The 21,095-nt window shown below is 41.7% G+C and overlaps 2 long non-coding RNA genes and 1 pseudogene across 3 annotated transcripts in view; 1 reads left to right on the plus strand and 2 right to left on the minus strand.

The window, feature by feature from the left end:
* LOC309642191 overlaps nt 1-21,095 on the plus strand; it is a 378,428-nt gene that overhangs the window by 162,668 nt on the left and 194,665 nt on the right. The window lies entirely within an intron of this gene.
* LOC309642188 overlaps nt 1-21,095 on the minus strand; it is a 376,450-nt gene that overhangs the window by 138,526 nt on the left and 216,829 nt on the right. The window lies entirely within an intron of this gene.
* On the minus strand, nt 1,479-12,370 carry LOC309642182 (cytoskeleton-associated protein 2 pseudogene; annotated as a pseudogene). The gene has a single exon. The product of its transcript is annotated as a cytoskeleton-associated protein 2 pseudogene (transcript).

The following is a 21,095-nucleotide window of genomic DNA, read 5'->3' on the forward strand; positions in this document are numbered from 1 at the left end:
GTCTGTATTGAGAATTCAGAGACAGAGGGCTAAGGAGGCAAATCATAAGGGGAAAGAAGCTTTCAGAGTGGGTACCCATGACTGGGTGGATGTGTCCCACCAGCAGTGCATTTTGCGTCTCTGGAAAAGCCCAGGCCCATTTGTGGCTAAGAGACCCATCTGTGGGAGCTCTGAGAGGTGGGCAGGCAGTTTTTCCACATTACATATTTCCATGGCTTTGTTTTCCTTGTCAAGTTCCCAACAGCTGAGAAACTTATTAAGACAGAATCACGTTGCATATTCATCAGACGACTTGTTAATCATCTGCTAAGGCCCTCTAGAGAGCAGGAGTCCTGGAGCTCAAATGAAGAATAATAGGCAACATGTCCTCACCTGCTCTTGAGCGATCTGTTATCAGCAATTATATAAAAGTTTTCGGGAAAGTGGGTTTAAAGCAGAAGGAGAGTTTGTTGTTTGTGGCTACACTATGCTTTCTTTTTTGATCATCTATTTGTTATCTTCCTCTGTTCCCACTATACAGGTAGAGTAGGAATACACTCCAGTTTACAGAAGGGAAAACTGAGACCCAGAGAGTGAATGATGGAGAGCTTCAGTGTAGGACACGTTAGAATTCAGGTCTCTTAACCCTTCATTCGGCATCCCTAGGGGTAGGGATTGTTCATCTGTCCTTTTCTGCCAAGAAGCTGCTCATGAGAACATGTGATTCTCTAAGATGCATGCCCTTTGTCTCTTTAGTTCACCAACAAACTACAGATTCCTAGAACAGTGCCTGGGCCATAGAAGAGAGTCAAAAAGTATTTGCTGAATGAATCCAAGTTCCCTAGACCTCAAGTAGGCACCTTACTTATGATAGGCAATGAACGTAGTCCGTTCTCAATCTGCTTTGGTTCCCAGGAGTAGTGTCCTCTGTAAGGCCTCCCAAAGAGCCCCGGTGAATGCCGCTGATTCCCACAAACCTGGTCTAATCACACCCGCTTGTTCAAAATGCTTCTTTTGGTTTCTTGGTAGATCTCAAAATGGTGCCTCAAAATTGCGCCTCCGGTCCACTGTGCTCTCCGCTCACCACTTATCCCGAACGAATGGGCCCACTTATCCCGAACGAATGGGCCCACTTATCCCGAACGAATGGGCCCACTTATCCCGAACGAATGGGCCCACTTATCCCGAACGAATGGGCCCACTTATCCCGAACGAATGGGCCCACTTATCCCGAACGAATGGGCCCACTTATCCCGAACGAATGGGCCCACTTATCCCGAACGAATGGGCCCACTTATCCCGAACGAATGGGCCCACTTATCCCGAACGAATGGGCCCACTTATCCCGAACGAATGGGCCCACTTATCCCGAACGAATGGGCCCACTTATCCCGAACGAATGGGCCCACTTATCCCGAACGAATGGGCCCACTTATCCCGAACGAATGGGCCCACTTATCCCGAACGAATGGGCCCAGCCCCTGCCTTAATTCTTCCAAAGCACAGGTAATGCCAGACTGAGGTATTTGGTACCAAGATTTCTCTTCTGTAGAATGACTGCAGCGACGGTAGAGCCTATTTCATAGTGATTATCAGGAGGTCATGAGATAACGTGTGTGAAATGGCTCCCACGGAGTAAGTCTAGTAAGAGTTAGCCATTGTCATTATCACTGAGAGGTGCTAGAACCAGACTACTGGGTTCAAGTTCCAGCTCTGCTATTTAATAACTGCGTGATCTCGGGCAAGTTGCTTAACTTCCCTCTGCCTCAGTTTCTCAACTGTAAAATAGGGGTCATGATAGGATTTGCCTCATAGCGCTTCGATGAGGCTTAAATGAATCAATATCTTGTAAAGAAGAGAGAGCATTTCCTGCCACATAGTCAGTGTCATGAATGTAGCAGCGGTGATATCCGGGTAAACCCAGGACCAGATATCAGATATTGCAGCTCCTGAAGTCCTCTGCTCTCAGGGGCCCCCATTTCTCTACTTTTCTTTTACTTACCGCATTCTAGGAATTCCTCACCGTGACCCTACCCAGCCTTTCACACGTCCTAGGTCACCTACCTCTCTCTTCAGACCTGGTCAGAGGAAGAACAAAAATGTTAGAGCCAAAATGGCTTGGTCCACGGTGAGGATGGTCTGTTACGCTCTTGACTGAAATTCTCAACATCTCAGAAGTATGCGCATTTGTCCATATATATGCTTTTATGCCCAGAGGCATCCAGGCTTTGCTGAGCACCTGTCCTTCTTATACGTACGCGTCCCGCTCCTTGACCTTGCGTCTGTCCTGCTAGGTACAGCCCTGATCCACCTCCTTTGAGAGTTCTCTCTTTCTGTGGGGAAGCATAATAGGCTAGTGGTTAGGAGAACAGTCTTTATAGGCAGACAGCCTCAGGTGGAAGTCTTGACTCTGATTTCTACCCCAGCCAAGTTGCTTTCCCCTCTGCTCCTCAATTCCCTCACCTATAAAGTGGGCATAACAAAAGGTACCTCATTGATTGAGATGTCTAAATAAGTTACGTGAAAGCACATTTTTGTGAAAGTAGGTAGTCATATGGCAACTGTGTATAAAATTAATGGCCTGCGGTGATCCCTCTAGTTCTTTACTCTGATTCACTACACAGTGAACAACAGATCAGTCATCCTCATACTTTATGGGATATTAAAATCACCTAGGTAGATTTTAAGGCTCTGAGGCTCATGTAGTATGCCAGCCTAATTAAATTAGAATCTCTGGGGGTGGATATCAGTATTTTTTAAGTACACCAGTTTGGGACCAGTGCTCTAGATTGCTTTCCAGTCTCTTTGCAAATGGTGTGAACCATGGAGTTTGACCCAGCAGTGTGATCCAGTGCTGTTGTATCTAAAGGGATCTTGCTTGTAAGTGGTGTTTTGCCCACGTGTCCTGTCAGTCCAGCCAGAGTGGAAGGGCCAAGAGAGCTGACCAGGGCACAGGCCTCCTTGTTTTCGCCATCCCCAAGCCTGGAAAGATAGGTGGCTTGAATTCAGCACGTTCTTGTTCTTGATGAATTAATTGAAATAAAAAATAGGCTTCAGCTGGTAGAAAGGAAACCTGACAGGCCATTTCAAAGAAGTTGAAAGCGAAGAACAAGGGCTCTGAAGCCACGCTGCATTGGCTTGAAATATAACACTCACTAATTGTGTGACATTGGATAAGTTAAGTAACCTCTTTGTGCTTCAATTTCCCCATCCATAAAAGTAAGCAAATAATAAGACCTACTTCTTAGAATTGTTGTAAGAATTAAATACAATAACACGTGTGAAGTACTTAACATAATACTTGGATCAGCAGTAAGTGTTGCCTGTTACTATTATTATTATCCTGAAGACTTGTTCTAACCTGCCTCAGAGTTCAGCTATAGGCCTATGTAATAAGCTGGTGTGATCATAAGATCTTTATTTCTCAGTTTCCTTGGATGGGGTCTAAGACTGTAGAATTGCTTTATTTGAAATTCTGTGATGCATCAGGGTATTTTTTCAATTTTTTGTTTGTTTGGCTGTTTTTTTTGTTTTGTTTTGTTTTGTAAGTACTCAATATCATGCCTGACACACATTAGGACTCAATAAATGTTCAAATGAAAGAATATCCCTGTAAGAGTCAGAGAAGGGAATGTGTCTATTTCAAAGGGAAATACAAATACAGACAAGACTCAAGGATGGAGAGAGGAACAGATGCCCCTGGCATGTTGTCATTTAAATCATCATAGGATGCCACATGTAATTCCTGATGCTGACTTCCCACAAGTCTGCCTTACTGTTTCAGAACAATTCTTTCTGGCTGTTTATTTTTGTAAAGTCTCCCCATCTCAGCCTTTGCTGAGTCCCCATGTCATCCTCACTAATTCATTTAGTCATCAAAGTGACAATGCCTAATTATAAGCTACAGTGAAACAAGTCTAGAAAGGGACTCTGTGGCAAGCTCCCCACTGCCTGAGAAGAGGGGCACAAGCCAGTGTGTGGCTCAGGTGCTCCCTGCCTCTGGAATGCGTCAGCTCAGCTACCAGGTCTATGGCCATGTCATAACGTATTTGTCTTACAGACTCTACAGGTTCTGCTTGGACTATGGGTTTGTCTATCTTTGAAAGGGAATATAAACTTTTTGGGGAGGGTGCACTTATCTAATAGCTTGGGAAATCCAACTGGTATGGCCTGAAACCTGGGTAAATTGTGGGTGACAGTAGAACTGCATTACAGGAGACAGTAGATCAGGGTGGGGTTTTTTTTTTTAATTCAAGTATAGTTGATTCACAGTGCTGTAGGGTGTTTTTCAGAGACAAGGCTTTGAAGCCAGGCATGCTTGGGTTTGAATCCTAGCTCCTCTCCTCACATAGTTCTGTGATCTGCAGCAGTGCTACACAAAGACCACCCTCAGTCCATAAACTGTTACCACTCAGGGAAGAGATCAGGAGCTTGTGCCAGAATGTAAATCAGCTACATCACTAAAAACACCATTAGTCTGCTGACTCTTTTTTTTTTTTTTCCTCAAAGCAAAACTTTCTCAGTGAAGGAAGCAGCAGGGTATTGACTTACATCCTAGAGTAGGTTTCTTTTTCCCTTGCTGACTGATAGCAAAGAGCTCACAGAGCAGCATTTTGAATAGCAGCAACCTAGGGCAAGTTACTTAACCATTCTGAGGCTCAGTTACCTCATCTGTAAAATAGGGATAATGATTCCCCCTAAGTAATAGGCCTGCTGTGAGAATGGAATGAGATACGGCATGTCGAGTGCTTAGTGTGATGCCTGGTGCATATCAGGTACTCAATAAATGAAAGCTATTATTAAGCAAGATAAGGTAGTCCTAATACTACCAGACGATGTTAACGCTGTTATCTGAAACAACAATGAAAACAAAAACTTGTGTTCAGGAAACAAAGGGATCAATGGTTAAATAAGTTGAGAAAGCTGATTGAGCTCTGGGGGACAGAAGGAATTCATCCTAGACGTATGCTCTATTTCTGACTCTTTGGGACCAGAGCTATTTTATTTTTGGTTCTCCAAAGCCATCAAACACTGTGTTTAATAAATGCGTGGAAAGGCTGAAAACAGACTTTTCCTGTCCTGTCATCAGTAGACTCAAGACTGGCCCTGGTATCTTATTTCTCCATTTCCATCCCCTGGCCCGTCTTGAGCATGAGTTATGGTCTCTTCTGGGTTACCCCCACCTGGCTTCAGCTCCACCCCTCCCCTCTTAACTTTCTTCTCCCATACCTTTCTGCTTGAATCACTTTTAACAATCTGGCAGCAAGAAATCTTTACATTAGCTGCAGGCCCTCTGAACATCCAAGAGAGCTTTTGGCCCTGTGACCCCAGCAAATGATTCTTTTGGGGCCAACTGACCTGGAGCAGACAAAAGTTCTTTCTGGGAAGTCACAAGTCTTTGGTGGCAGAAAGAAGTTCGCACATACAGGGTAAAGTTTCCCCATGAAATCTCAAAGGGATCCGTGGAGGTAGAACTGTGTTCAAAACCAGCAACTTTCAAGCATTTTCGTTCTACAGTTTCCATCATGTTTTTCCACCTCAAAATGTTAGTTTCTTTTTTTTTTTTCTTTTAGTTAAATAGTCATGTACTTGCTTTAGATTAGGTATATAGTAATCTGGACTCTTGATTAAAGGTGACAGAACTCAAATTAAAGTAGCTTGAGCAAAAAAGAGAATTTGTTGGTTTCCGTAGCTGGGAAGGATGGAGGAGAGGCTAACTTGAGGTGTGACTGAATCTAGGGACCTAAATAGTAAGTATCCTCAGGGCTTCTCATCTCTCAGCTCTGTTTTTCCTTCTGCTTCTCTTTGTTGATTTCATTTTCTCCTCCTGCAGATTTATTTCCTCCCAGTGGATATAACTTGGATGACAGCAGTTCTGGGGGTCACAGCCTGTAATCCAGGGGACAGAAGGCTTCTGTGTCTAAACACCCAATTATAAAATCCCAGAGTCACCTGCCCATTCAGGATCAGAGAATTGAGATAGGATAATCACACTGGGGCTGGGTCATGTGACACTCCATCTTCCCCACCCCGTTTACAGCCAGGATTTGGGGGAATTGTGAACTGAAGCCCCACCAGAAATACTTGGAGTCAGGGAACGTCCAGGTCTTCAAAGGAAGGAAGAGACTGTTAGAAATGAAGGAGGGAAGGGATGTCAGGCTGATTTACAGAACACATGTGTGTTACAGAATTCTGCAGGGGGAGGGCAAAGCGTAAGACAAAGACATAATAGAACTTCAAACAAAAATGAGGGAGCAAGTTTAGGTCTTATTAAGGTCACTCAAATTACTCAATATAAGCTAAATACCTTGTCTGTCTAAGGAATTGACTGGTCTTGCTGATGAAAACCACTGTTTAAGTCACCTTGATCTAGAGAGAAACCAAATTCCCCACATTTTCAACACAAGCCTGAATTTTCTCATCACTAACTAGGCCTCGCTGATGAACCCAACTCTCGTCTCTCTCTGTCATTTCTCTTAATAAAAATGTCTGCCACATGATACATGTTTAATGTATATTGGTTATTTCTGTCATTTTGACTTAGGGTATTACAAGAACAGTCTCCTTAAATATTTATAATAACTATATATATATATATATATAATAATCTTATGTTATAATTGTTCCTAGTCTCACATGAGGAAACGGAAGCTCAGAGACTTTGTGATCATAAGATCATATCACAAATGATGGCAGGGCTGGTATTATCCAGGTTTGTCAGACTCCAAAGCCAGAGCTCTTAATCTCTACATAATGAATTTGATCTTCGGTAGTTGGCACATAAGAGGAGAAAATTGTCTTTCTTGACCTAACTCTAGTTCCAGGTCCAGAACAGTAATTTGTACCACCCCAAACTTTAGGCACTGTGTCGTCATAACTACAAAGCATTCATTATACAAGCACCCTTTATTTAATTTTTAAGACTATTGAGTAGAAGATTCTGTCTTGATATTCCAATTCAGTAACATACAACAAAATCTCCCCACAGACATTTCTTGCTTAAATACAGATGTCACATCCAATTTAATTTGAACTGCAGAAACACGATAGGGCTAGTTTTCAGCAGTTCCATTTGGTCCTTTATCGGTATCTTTTGTTAATAGTCATCTCCTCCTGTGTTGTGGATAATTTCAGCATTACTGAAGCTCCAGGTTATCTCATTTCTGTTGTTTCTGGTTCCCTGTGCTTGTTCGTTTTCTACCACCTGCCAAGATGTTCTTCTTCATTTTATATGTGTCAGCAGCTTGAGAGCCTTGAAAGATGTAATCAAGGTTTTTAAAGAAAAACTAAATACCAAATTCTCTCTGGTTAAGTCAGTGACAGTGATTTTTCTTCCCCTGCTTACTTGAGTCTTAGGTCCTCACTGACCCGCATCTATATTTGGAAATGGCATTACCACTTGTAAGAGAAAGCAGATTGTCTACTGAAAAATCTTGGATCAGATGCACACATTAAATATATTACAATTTTATTTGTCAGTGATACTTCAATCAAGTTGAAAAAAAATCTTTGGATCAGAGAGATCCATTGGAGCCAGGATTCCCCATCCTGGGTCCCTTCTTTGGATCTTCGTGGTTCTCTTCCCTCCTCCCTGAGTCCTTCTTGTCTTTTTCCCTGGCTCCTCTAGTCTCTGTCATTTCTCAGGTATTTGTCTGATGTAGTTTATAGACTAATAGAAGGGAGTTAGAGAAGGGAGTTAGAGAAGGAATATATAATGTTTCATAAATGTCATCCTAGTTTAGGTAGTATTTCTAAAATAACTAATACTTAAAATTGATTTCTTCCTTGTAATATAAAAACTTCATGTCTCCTAAATGGAGACATGAAGTTTTTATATTAATGGAGTATTAACTATCCCTCTTGTTTCAGCTGCAAGTGACAGCTTACATTGTAAGGACATGTGTCTCACATGTCAAGAAATCCCCACATCGGTCAGTTCCAGGTGGGTTAATTTAGCAGCTCAGGTCACTTCCCTCTTTTGTTCTGTTCCCCTTAGCAGGTATCTTGGTTCTTAGGCTTGTCCTCTTGTTGTTGCAATTGACTTTGAGTCCCAGGTGTTACATGATACAATCTGGCTAACAGAAATAGACATGTTTGTGTCTCACTCTCCTGTCATCATTGAGGGACGCTTACCCAGAAGCCCTCAGCTCTCACTTCAATGGGAGGAGCTACATCAGGCCCATGCCCTAACCTGGCAGTTTTAGACTAATAAGGATTTATGTTCTGTGGCAGGGAAGAGGCCCTGAACATCTAACCACGTGGGGTGAGAAGAACAAAACAATCTGGGTTCTATCACTAAAAGAACTGAGATACAGAAGGTAGAGTCTGTCTCACTCTCTTGGGCAGACTTTAGGTGCGGTTAATGATCTTGGCTGTAACTAGCAGGGCAATGACTCCTAGTTACTTATCTTTAGCCTGGGTTTCTTCTGAGAATCAGAGCGGAAACTCCAAATATCTGCTTAGCACTTGCATTTAGATATATAGATCTTCCTTTTGGATAACCTACGAACTTCCAGTCATATACAACTTAGATCCCACAAACTCTTGCCTCGAAAAGATCACATGACTTTTCAATTTGCCTCTTTCATTTTTAGGACTTTATCCAGGCTGGAACCCTAAGCAGAGGTTAGTTAAATGAACATAGGTCATGCCCGTGAATCTTATTCCATGCATGCTACGGGCACCTTTTATGGGGGCACTGTTTCTGTATTATGCCTTATATGAGCAGAACACCTCAGTGAAAGATCAGGGAAATACAGGAAGTCCTTACTTTGCATGGTAATGTGGGACTGTAAAAATGATCATGCAAACTGAATCCACACAAAATGGTCTTGATAATCTACGTGATAATTTACTATTGTTCTATGACCTTTAAGAATTTCCATCAAAACATTAAAAGCTCTCTTACTGTTACTTATGAAAGTATAGGGATATGGGAAAAATAGAACTAATATTCACTTAATACAGTGTTATTTAAAACATCAGAAACATCGAGAATAAAAGTGTTTTGCTCCTTGTAAAAAAAAAAAAAGTTATAAATAGTAGTTTGAACAGTGCCGGCCTTCTCCTCATCATATAACTCATAATACTGCCTGTGTCAACATCTTTTCTGTGCCTTGTCAAATTGTCTTGCTTCTTTCTAAGTTTGGAGTAGCTTCCAACATTTTATCCGTTGCACTTTAAAGGTTGTGAAACAGCACTAAGAGTTCTTTTCAAGTGAAGGTTTTTTGTTTTTTTTTTTTTAATATATAGATGTTTTTATTTATTGTATACATATTAGGTACACAGTTTAAAAGGAATAAAAACCCTACTCTGTAGAACATAAGACAATAAATAGAACAAAGATTGGCACTATTATACAAATGGAATTAATGAACATAAATAAGAGTAAGTATGTGATTTTCAACCACATTCATATTATGCAGTTTTAAAACTACCTAATCTTTTACAATGACTAAATCCTTAATTGAAACTGTAGAGTTGGTAAAGGATGTATGCCATTTAAGTATTAGTTCAGAGACTTACAAAACAATTTTACTGGTGGTATTTATGTGTGGGAGGCAGAGACCTACTTACTGTGTATGACTATCATGTTTTAGGAGACATGAAGTTTTTATATTACAAGGAAGAAATCAATTTTAAGTATTAGTTATTTTAGAAATACTACCTAAACTAGGATGACATTTATGAAACATTATGTATTCCTTCTCTAACTCCCTTCTATTAGTCTGTAAACTATATCAAACGAAGTGATGGAAGTTAAAATTTTTAACATTTTAGGTAGTCAAGTTAGAAAAGGAACTAAAGAAAGGAATTCAGATTTAAAGTTCTGAATGCCCACTAGGCACATTTTCTTGCTTCTAACAAAGTATCTTCTCTTAGAAATGGAGTATTAACTATCCCTCTTGGGGACCTCGGCTACAATAAAAAAGAAAGAGGCCAAGAGACCACAGATGCAGACTCACTGGCATTGCTGGAGAGCGACAATGAAGAACCAGGGGCAGAGTCCCAGGAACACAAGAGATCGCAGCAGTCTGGGCTACTAGAATTGGGTGACGAAGCAAGCTAACTCTGTCTTGACAAAATTTACCTGTCTTAGAGAAAAAGTCAGTCTACTGAGATCGACAAGGTAGGATTAGCTTTCCGACGCACAGAAGGCAACACCTGCTATAGAGTGGACATTAGTTAAGTGCTGACTGCTGTCAATACTTAGGTACTTGGCAACTCCTGGCCTAAGGGACATGCAAAGCGACAACAAACCAACCAACCAACTCCTTTCAGAGCTTCACTTCTCTTCTGTCTTGTCAGTCTCCGAGTACATGAGGCACAGGGCTGTGCTGGGGCAACACACAAAAGCGTCCGTTTCACTTCCCACCTCTGTTAACTGTTCCAATGAAGACACACAAGGATAATGATCTTTTAACATATCTGGCAATTTAGAAGTCTTCTCTTGAAGAGGTCGAAAATGTCTAACTGGTGTGAGAAGCTTTAGCTCTTTAAATGCAGAATTTGTTTAGTCAAACTGCATCTTCTTTTTTCACACTTTGCAAGTATGGAGTAGTAGACACATTATATTTAATTAAGCAACCCGCCCTAATTTCTGTATTGGGGGTTTTAACATCACTGGTTGGATCTTTTGTTTCGTCATCTTGCTCTTTTTTCACAACCTTGAAATACTACATTTGTATGATGCTTATTTTCTATTTCCGGTTTTCTGACCCCAGATTAACACTTATATTGTCAATGGTGGCTTCTTGGATTTGTTCCTTGGTTGCACAAGCCTCCTCAATATTTTCTCCAAATTTAACTTTTTCTTGACTCTTCATTGTCAGAATGTCAACAACTGCATGTCGCATCTCTTCAATAGGCTGAGCTCCTGCCAGAATGGCCTTCTCATAGACTGCGATAATATTTTCAATAGGACTCGTAAGTGGTTCAATACGAGCAAGGCATATCCAATGTTTAACAAGTTTTTTGGCATCTGGAATATTTTTAATCAGGTCATTCAGTGTAACCAATACTTCTTCTTTCGGACATCCCTCATTAATCAGGTTTAGGCATTCAGAAAATGTCTTGTTTACTTTTTCAGTAAACAATCGTTGTTCGTCTTCTTCTGCCATGGTAGTCCAGAAGGACCCAACTGGTTTTTATTTTGTGCTTTGGGCTCAGGCTGGGTAACCACTGAGCTAGGAGGCCTTTTCATCACTCTTCCTTTGCTAGCTTTCCACTCACTCAGACGAGCCTTTCTCTCCTCCGCAGTTTCTCTACCCTGAGTCCATCTACTATCAATAGCTGCTTTCACCATGGTATGTCTGTGCTGGTCAATGCTTTTTGACTTTTGTCTCAGTTTAGTATTAGAAGACAAAGCAGGCCTGGCTACCATTTCAGATGTCATGCTTCTTGATAGTGTCTTATTTCTTTCTATGTCCTGAGAAGAACTGGTTTTGATAATAGACGAAACTGTATTAAATGTAATAATTCTTTCTCTCGAGGTCCTTTCCGAACTGTAACACTGGCAGATGTCCTACTGATGCCTTGTTTCATGGCGTCCTGGTTATTACTGTGGTGACTTCTGATAGAAGGTCACACAAGTTGACTGCTCTGAGATGTAATGCTCACAAATTTAGTGGCAGTCGTCGTATGTGAGGCTCTATCACTTTTCACTGTTACACTGCTGGCGTCTACAGGCTGAGACTTTGTGGCTTTAGAGACAGTAGCTGAAAGTTTCTTCATTGTTGCAGAGCTCATCTTTGACTTGTAGAGGTTCTCTAAAGGAATTAATCTTAGACTGAACAATTTGGCCATGATAAGATCCAAGCACAGGTTTCTTGGGCATGTTAGCACCTTGCTTTGGTTTTTCTGTAGTCATTTGTTTCTATTTACTGCTTATAAGGTGAAATGATTGGCTTAACGTCATATGTTGACTTTGGGGGTCATCTTTAATTGGTAACAACGGCAGAGTTTGATTATTATCCTCAAAATTAGGTGTATCAATTGCTGTACTTGAATTGGTTAATTCATTAGAAGGTTCTAAAGGAATACAGTTCTCTTCCATTGTTATATTATTCTTGATCCCAGTAGGTCTACCGACATTCTCTTAAGGCAAAAATGGCTGATAAAGTTTCAGAATTGTTGCCTCTTCTTGGATCTGGCCTTCAGATGTCTTCACTCTTTTGTCTCTACCACTGGATAATATCTGATTTTCCTGTTTGTATGCAAAAGAAGTTTTTCTTTTTAACAGATGCTCCTTGAGTTTTTATCTTCTTTGCTCTCTGAACGTGGACTGGGCTGTCTGTCTCGGGGGCAGCTGCAGGTCCTGGGGCACGGCTGGGGTGCTCATTGCAGCTCCAGACAGGGGGACGCGTCTCCAGCTCGACCGCCGCAGACACCCTCAAGCGAAGGTTTTGAAGGTGCCCATTTCTTTGGGATATTATCCTCCCTTTCCTCATTCATGTGGCTAAATCACCTTCACTAAGTTCCTCTGGCTGCCTGTCTAGAGGCTCTGCGGTAGCGGCAGTCAGCATTCCACTGTCAGCTATTACTGCGCTATTTACGTTGGATTTGAATTTTGCTCCTGGTGTTTCCACGTGTTATTTCTTTGCTGCGCCTTCCTTTGGGTTGGCCAACTTCCTCTTTTGAGTATCCATTTTTGTCAAACGTCCGATGGGTTTATCACCAAGAGACAAGGAGGCAACATCACTCCAGGGTTTGCTGGCTGTGAGTGAACTGAATTACATGTGCAGTGACCAATCACTGCCAGCCTTTGAAAGATGTGAGTTGATTGGCCACTGACCATGGGACATATCTGTTATTGACTGATGAGCCGGTGGCAGAGTTTCTACTTTATTCAATTTCTCACAGTTCGCATGCCATGGTAACTGAAAATGGAACTGTGTCGCTGGGGGACTGGTGTTGCTGCACTGTACCACATGGTACCTGAAATCTGTGTACCACGTTTCAGAACTGCGCAGAGTGAAGGCTGCCTGTGTGGTAATTCAGGACATATCCATTCACTGGCCACTCGCTGTCAGTGTTTATTTCAGCTTTATACTTCTGAGACACCCCAGGCCAGCCCTTTACTTCCAGGTGGTTGTGAAGTAGGCAAAGCACAGCGTTCCATCAAATGCCCATCCTTGGATGATATACCTGGTCTCCAGCTTGAGCAAAGATGTATTTTAGCCTTGAGCCTGTGCAGTTGGCATGGACCGAAAACAGCTGTTAATTAGGGGGGTGATGTGCAGTGTAGCGCTGCTGAGAAGCAAGAATGCCATTAACAAGGTTAATAAGCCAAATGACTGCCCCCATGTCAATCAAAGATGGTAAAGGGAACAAATATGTACTCTACAGGTTTTTCTCTCTCTTCTTTGTTTCCGGTCCGTTGGTAAGCGTGAAAATTCACTCTCCCTTAGTGGTTTAGCCTTCAAAATCTAATCTAATCCTATCTAATAAACCAAGTGCTAGGGGAAGGCCTGGAAGACTAGCACTGCCTTGCTGTGTGACCTTACACAGAAATCTTAACCTTTGTTTACCTGCACTATATTCCTCCCCCAGCTTTCAAATCCTCTACTTGCCACAGGTATGTTTCAGGCGCCTTTGATACCCTTCAAGGTGAACTCTACCTTAACCTCTAGTGGTCTGAAGTAGTGAGGAAAACTTGGGGCTTGCTGACTTGGAGCTCATTAAGATAACACTCTTTTCTTTTAATAAAAATAGAGAGTATATGCATCTCCTATTTTTTCTTGTATCTACTTAACTATATGCTTCCTTTTATGTGACAAAGAGAGCTATTAGGTTATGGAAAGAGCACAGATTTTGGAATCAGACATGGCTGAGTTGGAACCTAGCCTTGTACTGAGTGTACTTGAGACATTTTATGTCATCTCACTGAGAATGAATTCAGTATGTGGTGGCTTCTATCATTAACTGATGATCATAAGCTGATGTATGGGTCAAATAAGCTGATGTATGTAAAACATTTCGCATAGTAACTAGGATATTAAATGTGCTCAAAAATGCTATTTCATAACTTCTCTATTCTCCTTTCTACTTTAGCTTCTAGTAAATTCACAGACAAACCTCAGTTGTTCAGTCGTAATGATTAACCAATCCTAAATATTTGGCATAGCTAGATTTCTTCTTTATATAACTATTTCTCTTTCTTTCTTTTCTTTCTTTCTTTCTTTTTTTTTTTTTTTTGAGTGGTTTTATTCTTAACTGTTTTCTTTTGGATGTGCTTTAATATTAGAAACCCCCTCAATTATCTGTGGATGTAGATGGACGTACAAAAAGAATGAATAAATTGTTGGTATAGGCATACCTCAGAGATATTGCAGGTTCAGTTCCAGCCCACCGCAATGAAGAAAATATAGTAACAAAGTTAGTCACATGAATTGTTTGGTTTCTCAGAGCATGTAAAAGTTATGTTTACACTGCACTTGTAGTCTACTAAGTGTGAAATAGCATTATGTCTAAAAAAAAAAACAATGCACATACCTTAATTAAAAAATACTTTATTGCTAAAAAAATTCTAACCATGGTCTGAGCCTTCAGCAAGTCGTAATCATTTTGCTGGTGGAGGGTCTTGCCTTGATGTTGATGGCAGCTGACCGATCAGGGTGTTGGTTTCTGAAGGTTGGGGTGGCTGCGGCAGTTTCTTAAAACAGATGACAATGAAGTTTGTCATATAAAGTGACTTTCCTTTTCCATAGCACGCAACGCTATTTGATAGCATTTTACCCACAGTAGAACTTCTTTCAAAATTGGAGTCAGTCCTCTCAAACCCTGCCACTGCTTTATCAAATAAGTTTATGTCATATTCTAAATCCTTTGTTATCATTTCAGCAATCTTCACACGTGTAAATTCTGTCTCAAGAAACCACTTTCTTTGCTCACCCATAAGAAGCAACTCCTCTTCTGTAAAATTGTATAAGATTGCAGCAATTCAGTCACATCTTCAGGCTCCACTTTTAATTCTAGTTCTCTTGCTATTTCTACCACATCTGCAGTTTCTTCCTCTGCTGAAGTCTTGAACCCCTCCAAGTCATCCATGAGGATTAGAATCAATTTCTTCAAACTCTTGTTAAGGTTGATATTTTTGACCTCTTCCAATGAATCATGAATGCTCTAAATGGCATTCAGAATGGTGAATCTCTTCCAGAAAGTTTTCAATTGACTTTGCCCAGATCCATCAGAGGAATCACTATTTCTGGCAGCTATAGCCTTCCAAAATGTATTTCTTAAATAATAAGACTTGAAAGTCAAAATTACTCCTTGATCCATGGGCTGCAGAATGGATGTTGTGTTAGCAGGCATGAAAACAACATTAATCTTGTTGTATATTTCATCTCCATCAGAGCTTTTGGTTAACCCAGTTGCATTGTCAATGAGCAGTAGTATTTTGAAAGGAATCTTTTTTTCTGAGCAGTAGGTCTCAACAGTGGGCTTAAAATATTCAGTAAACTATGTTGTAAACAGATGTGCTGTCAGCTAGGCTTTGTTGTTTCATTTATAGAGCAAAGGTAGAGTAGATTTAGCATAATTCTTAAGGGCCCTAGGATTTTCGGAATGGGTTATGAGCATTGGCTTCAACTTAAAAGTCACCAGCTTCATTAGCCCCTAACAAGAGAGTCAGCCTGTTCTTTGAAGCTTTGAAGCCAGGCATTGACTTCTCTCTAGCTGCAGAAGTCCTAGATGACATCTTCTTCCAACATAAGGCTGTTTTGTCTACACTGAAAATCTGTTGTTTAGTGTTACCACCTTCATTAATGATCTCAGCTAGTTCTTTTGGGTAGCATGCTACAGCTTCTTCATCAGTATCTGTTGCTTCATCTTACACTTGCATGTTATGGAGATGGCTTCTTTCCTTAAACCTCATGAACCAACCTCTTCTGGCTTCAGACTTTTCTTCTGCAGCTTCCTCACCTCTCTCAGCCTTCATAGAATCGAAGAGAGTTAGGGCCTTGCTCTGGATTAGGCTTTGGCCCAAGGGAATGTCGCGACTGGTTTGATCTTCTATCCAGACCACTAAAACTTTCTCCATATCAGCAATAAGGCTGTTTTGCTTTCTTATCATCCGTGTATTCACTGGAATAGCACTTTTAATTTCCTTCAAGAATTTTCTTTTGCATTAACAACTTGGCTAACTGTTTGGTGCAAGAGGCCTAGCTTTCAGCCTGTCTTGGCTTTTAAGAGGCCTTCCTCACTAAGCTTAATCACTTCTAGCTTTTGGTTTACAGTGAGAGACTCTTCCTTTCACTTGAACACTTAGAGGTCATGTAGGGTTATTAATTGGCTTTATTTCAATATTGTTGTGTCTCAGGGAATAGGGAGGCCCAAGAGGAGGGAGAGAGATGGGGGAATGGCTGGCCTATGGAGCAATCAGAACACACACAGCATTTATGTGTTACGTTCTTATATGAGCACAGTTGGTGGCACGCCAAAACAATTACAATAGTAGTATCAAAGATCACTAACCAGAGATTGCCATACAAATATAATAATAATGAAGAAGTTTGAAATATTGTGAAAATTACCAAATGTGACATGGAGACATGAAGGGAGCAAATGCTGTTAGAAAAATGGCACTGATAGACTTGCTTGATGCAGGGTTACCACAAAGCTTCAATTTGCAAAAAAACTCAATATCTGCGAAGCACAATAAAGCAAAGGGGAATAAAACGAGGTCTGCTTGCATTGCATTTCAGCCCCAGTGATGTACAAGTCATTTTTCTCTCCTTTTCTCTGGTCTGGGAACGTGTTGTGATGTATAGTAACATTCTTCAGCTGGTGGAGAGCTTTACCTCTGAAATAATTCAGTTTGACCTACAGATATTTTGTTGCTGTTCTATAGTTGGCACAGTATCAAAGTTTGTGACCATGATGTTTTATTTGCCAGCCCCTTGTAGACAGCCTAGAACAAGAGCTGGTGCAGTTTGAAATGGCAGAAATAATGCTTTGTATTCAGCAAAACCCATTACATTTACTCTTCCTGGCTCACAAGAAAACTACCTTTTGTCTGCAGTTAGGTTGAGGTCATGACTGGGTTCGGGCAAATAGAATGTGGGTAGAAGTGATAGTCTGGCCAAAAAACTTTTCGGGTAATTGATAACATTACGTTCTGATCCCCTGGTGACTTCTAAGGCTGTATTTTTTAAATGGAGAATGATGATATGGAAGGATACTGGTTATCACTCAGAGGAAAACCACCTCAGGGAACTACCTGGACCTACATCAGAAAATGATATGCACATGAAATCAATCTTTGTTGGGTTAAGCTTCTGAGCTATCAGGGCTTATTTGTTACCAAAGCATAGCCTATTCTATGCTGACTAAAACAGTTCCCTATCTAGTTCATGGGACTTTTCTGGAGATAAAATGATACTGCACTCCAGTTAGTACTTATAAAGTGTATAGGAAAGCAATATGTGAATGTATCATGTTGCTATTTGTGGAAAGTGCCCAGGTTTGGAAGGTAAGAGACCAAAACCAAACTCTTATAAGCATGTCAAGCCCTCACATCTCTCTTATATTTAGCCCTGTCATCTGCAAAGTAACAGTCCTAATCCTTGCCATGATTACTTCTCCGGGTTGTTACAAGATGCAAATGAAATCATGGATGTGTAAGAACTTCGTAAACTGTAAAATCCTATCAAATAAGAGGCACTGGAATAATTTCTCTGGAGCTTCAAACCTCTCTCAGGATTACCCTTTTCACATAGAAGAGGGATGCCTCACTACCCTAAAGTGTTACTGATTACTAGAATGTCAGCACAGATTCTCGTTCAGCAAAGCGTGAGCCCAAACCTTCTGAATGTAATCTGAAACATTTGGCAGGCTTTTTCTGCCTGGAACATCTGCTTGAAGCTGAAAATAAAGGCGGCTGTAATTCTAAACACAGAATGTCTGGAGGGGAGAAAAAAGAACCTTGAACAAAGATTTAATCTCTCCTGAAGACAAGGGTAGAGGAGGGGAGGAGGGTATGTGATTGGGGTCTGGTGTAGGAGAGGGAGAGAGGTCAGACTTCACTTGGGGGGCAGCTCATGGACCCCAGGAAGGCCGGGGTCATGGCTACATACTCAGTTGCCTACAGCATATGTTTGCAGGAACGGAAGTCCCCAGGATTCCATTCCACTCCATAGCTGGCCTCTGAAATTCCCTGAGTGAAGCATCTTTTTAGCCAGCCCCTTTGCTTCCTATCTAGATCCAACCAACGGAACAGTCTTGTTGGGGGGGGGTACCGTGCCAAAAGTTAATGTTGTCCTAAGGAGACGTTGGGGGAATGAGGAAACTGAGATGCAGTTTTGATGTCATGTGGAGAACACAGTGTGTGATTCAGAGATGAAACTTTGAGGCCAAAGTCAACCAACAGGCCCTTCAACCCAACTTTTCCATGTAAGGGCTTCATCGCAAGGGCAGCTGCATCCTTGAGTCTCAGTGTTCACCTTCATAACTCTTGCCACATGCCAGGCACCCTACTAAGTGCTTCACAAATATTAGCTCATTTATTAGTCATAAAAAGGCCCTAGGAAATAGGTACCAAGGCCCAGAGAAGTTGAGTTCTAGGTCACAGAAATAAAAAGTGGCACAACCAGGATTCAAACCCAGGCAGCAGGCTCTGCAGCCCATGCTCTAAACACTACACTCTGCTGCCTCATCCAGAAGGGGAGTGGAATATGCTTGTTGACCTCAGAGCTCCAATGGCTTTCCATATCCTGGAATTTTTCTGACTTAAATTCATCAGATAAGAGTCAATTAAAAAAAGAAATCAAACAAGAAAGCCACGTCTTGACCAGTCCGTGTTGTGCAAATATGTGCATGGAGCTAACAAATCAATTGCAAATCCTCTTTGTCAGTTCCTTGCTACTGGAAACAGCCTCACTCTTTGAGGTTCCGAAGCGAGTCAAACGCATACACCGGAGACCCCTCAGGGCCCAGAGCGTGGAAAGCCAGACCTGAGTGAGCTCATTACCTATCACTTGGTTGTTGGCTGAAATAAATAAATAAAAAGAAAACCCTCTGGAGTTATGCTTGCAGTCGGGACGCTAACATTCATTAACATATGTTCATAAAAATGCGCGTCTGCGGCACATATTCATTGCTCATCACAAGGCTTATACGCACCTCATTAATTACCAGTTGCCGGGACTTCCCTGGTGGCGCAGTGGTTAAGAATCCTCCTGCCAATGCAGGGGACACGGGTTTGAGCCCTGGTCCGGGAAGATCCCACGTGCCGCGGAGCAACTAAGCCCGTGTGCCACAACTACTGAGCCCACGTGCCACAACTACTGAAGCCCATGCACCTAGAGCCTGTGCTCCACAACAAAAGAAGCCACTGCAATGAGAAGCCCACGCACCGCAACGAAGAGTAGCCCCCGCTCACCACAACTAGAGAAAGCCTGTGAGCAGCAACGGAGACCCAACGCAGCCAAAAATAAATAAATCAATTTATTAAAAAAAAAATTACCAGTTGCCTTTAGGCATTTACTTGAAGACAGTCAAGTACTATGTAATCAAGTAGTGCTAACAAATTACTTTTGTGAGGAATCTGGAAAAAGGGAAGTGTGAGATTAGCAATTAGCATTTGTCTCCGACTTTCCTTGATAGCTGGTTTCTTACCTTGTAATGATTCGAGCATCACGCAGCTGGGTTTTCAGTGAGTCTTCTCTCTGGACTCGGTGTCTCCATCTCCCAAATGAGTATTTTTCTTCCGTCTTCCCTTCCTACTACTAAGTCAGCGTTGTAAGTATGGCCCAGACCACCTGCATCTGGTTTGCTGGGGGGTGGGGGGATTTTATTAAAAGTGAGGAGTCCCTGGCCCCAGCACATGCCACTGAATCAGAAAATCTTTACAAATGAGGCCTGGGTGGGCTGACTGCGTGAACTAGTCTATACCCTTTAGCTCAGAGTAGTTTTCATTTTCAGAAGTGTTCTGATTTTGATAATAAACTCCATGGGCACTCCAGGCCTGAAGCTCTGCATTGTCACATGTGCCCCAGGTGATTCTTATGCCTATTAAAGTTTAAGAACCACCATCCTAAGTGTGGTAGAGGGCTTGGACAGGATAAAACCGTCAGTAGTAGTGAGTTTGATGGAAAAAACACTCTCAGATGTCATTTATAAAAATCATATTCTCACGAATATCACTTGTCTAGGATAGAAGGAGGATTCTATAGGGAGAAAACCATGCAAAATACGCTATCTTACATATTAATTATGAGACTATTTCTCTGATTGGCCTCAAACAAGTCAGGAAATCTGGCAAACCCACGTCAAGGAACACAGTAGAGTTCATCCCTGCCTAGAAATTCTATGAAGGCAGGTTCAGGTGTGGCCTGAACACAAACCCACGAGCTTCTTCAGAACTGGCCCTCAAAGAGTGGCCACCATGAAACAGCATTCTAGCATTGTCCACAGGGCTGAGAAACTTTGTGGGCAGAAGTCACAGACGGGCAGTCCCTGGCCACTAGCCACCCACAGCTGTGTTCTGCGCACAGTGATTTACACGTTTTGTGTCATTTTCAGACGTTTAAAAATGGGAGATTTTATGTCCAAAAATTATTTCTAATTTCTCTGGAAATACCAGAGGGATTGGCAAATGTGGATTTTGTTCCCACGTGGCAGGAGTTGACTAGCTCGATAGTGACCACACTCTTTGCATGGAGCTTAGATTTTTACTTCACTATGGCCCCCAGCCAGCCTGCTTCCTTCATTTCCATCTCCTGCCAAGCCCCATGGCTGGGATGTTGCTGCTTCCACTATGTGACCTGGGAGTTCTCAACCTTGGCTGCATATTAGAATTAACTTGGGAGCTTTAATTTAAAAAAAGGAGGAGGAGATACTAGAGGAGGAGAAGGAGGGAAGAAGAAAAAGAAGATGGAGAGGAAGAAGAAAGCAAGAAGCAAAGCGAAAGGAAAAGACTGGGCTTATGACAGATGACTACTGCAGAACCTCATTGGTTGGGCCTAGGAATCTGTATTTTAAGCTCTCCAGGTGATTCTATATGCCGAGAGGATTGAGAACCACAGGTTCACTCTGAGAACCTTTCCAGAAGCTGCCTCAGGGAGGATCCCAGCAGGTTCTTGTGTGCCTGAGGGCTCATCTGTAACTACTGTGTTTAA

This window comes from Balaenoptera physalus (genome assembly GCF_965194825.1).
Source record: "Balaenoptera physalus genome assembly, chromosome: 14".
NCBI classification, from domain to species: domain Eukaryota; kingdom Metazoa; phylum Chordata; class Mammalia; order Artiodactyla; family Balaenopteridae; genus Balaenoptera; species Balaenoptera physalus.